General features: G+C 40.6%; 1 non-coding gene across 1 annotated transcript; it reads left to right on the top strand.

The window, feature by feature from the left end:
* The first annotated feature begins 824 nt into the window (after positions 1-824).
* On the top strand, positions 825-931 carry LOC127077468 (small nucleolar RNA R71). The gene has a single exon (XR_007787277.1). It is a non-coding gene; the product is annotated as a small nucleolar RNA R71 (small nucleolar RNA).
* The last annotated feature ends 977 nt before the right edge of the window (positions 932-1,908 follow it).

The raw sequence follows: 1,908 nt of genomic DNA, 5'->3' as shown, positions 1-1,908 counted from the left end.
CAATTCGTAGTATAATAACATTTGCATGACCTTTCGGGTTTGCTTGCGGCTGTCTAGGAAATGTGCCTGCAGGAGCAGCAGTAGTTGCTTGTTGTTGAGCCACTTGCGAAATTTGTGTTTCCAACATTTTGTTATGGGTGGCTAAAGCGTTTACATTGTTTGCTAACTGCATGATTTGCTCACTAGTGTGTATGTTTTGATTTAGGAAATCCTTATTTGTTTCGGCTTGGGTAGCTATGAAGTTTTCCATCATCATTTCTAGGTTTGACTTCCTAAGAGCATTTTGAGTATTTGTGGCAGCTTTATGATATCCTGGTGGTACTGCGGGTGCTTTGGTTAGGTGCATACAATGCATTATTGTTTTTGTACGAAAAGTTAGGATGGTTCTCCCAACCTGGGTTATAGGTGTTTGAGTAAGGGTTTCCTTGAGCATAGTTCACCTGGTCTGTGGAGACTCTTGTCAAAAGTTGACATTCAGGGGAAGCATGCCCAGGAACTCCGCATATCTCGCAGTTTGGTGCTACGGCAGCCACGGTGGCTGTGGGTGTTATGGTCAAGTTGTCTATCTTTTGAGTAAGAGCGTCTACCTTAGCATTGACATGGTCAAGACTACTTACTTCATACATACCACCTTTCGTTTGAGGTTTCTCTATGGAGGTTCTTTCACTTCCCCACTGGTAATGATTATGGGTCATACTTTCGATAAGTTGATAGGCCTCATTGTAGGGTTTATCCATCAGTACGCCACCTACGCGACGTCTATTATCAATCTTGTATTATACAAGAGACCGTTGTAAAAGGTATGGATGATCAACCACTCTTCTAGACCGTGATATGGACAAAGCCTCATCATGTCTTTGTATCTCTCCCAAGCTTCAAAAAGTGATTCGTTATCTTTTTGTTTAAACTCGTTTATTTGGACTCTTAGCGTTGTCGTCTTACTAAATGGGAAATATCGTGTTAAGAAAACTTTCTTCAACTCGTTCCACGCAGTGAGAGAGTTGGATGGTAGAGACTGGATCTAAGATCTATCTCTATGTCTTAATAAGAAAGGAAAAAGACGTAGTCTTATAGCTTCGGGGCTGACACAATTTGCTTTCGATGTGTCTGCTTATTGTAAAAACACTGATAAATGTAGGTTCGGGTCCTCCGTGGGACTACCTGAAAATTGGTTTTGCTGTACATCTGACAACAGTGAAGGTTTTAGCTCGAAATTATTGGCCTCGATGGCAGGGGCAGCGATGATGTTATGTGGTTCATCCTGCGAAGGGATGGCATAGTACTTAAGAGGACAGTTCTGCGGTCCTTCGGCCATCTCTTGTTGTATAACTGGTTCAGGAATAGGGATATTAGGATCGGGAAGATTTAGCTTGATACGATGTTCTCGTATCAGGTCTCGTATCCGATGTTCTAATCTTAGATAAAGCTCAGGTTCGTCGAATGGTAACTTTAATTTCTCGCCTTGAGAGCGAGTACTTGGCATACACTCGACAAATTAGAAAGGGAAATAGAATTGTTTGCCTCAGTCTATACTGGGCAACACTGGAGTTACGATATCGACTAAATTAGTCCCCGGCAACGGCGCCAAAAACTTGATCGCGACTTGGTAAGTCTATGGGAATCGTGACTGCAAGTGCACATTCGTATCGTGTAATTTTAAAGATTATCGAATCCAAAAGGACTAATAATCGAACGTATCGTTATCTAATGTTACTATGTAAATCTAAGGCTGAGGATCTTTCTAAGATTGGAGGGATGAAGAGAAATAACTATAACGTAAACAAATATTAATAAAGATATTTAATAAAGGGATATCGGTATGTAACGCATCAAACTTCAGGGATTCGATAGATAGTTGGTGTAATCTTAAAGATCAAAATTCTTCAGTAGAAATTATTCATAAAAAGG

Source organism: Lathyrus oleraceus, chromosome 4 (genome assembly GCF_024323335.1).
Source record: "Lathyrus oleraceus cultivar Zhongwan6 chromosome 4, CAAS_Psat_ZW6_1.0, whole genome shotgun sequence".
In the NCBI taxonomy this organism is placed as follows: Eukaryota; Viridiplantae; Streptophyta; class Magnoliopsida; order Fabales; family Fabaceae; genus Lathyrus; species Lathyrus oleraceus.
This window is presented reverse-complemented; position numbering and strand designations above follow the sequence as displayed.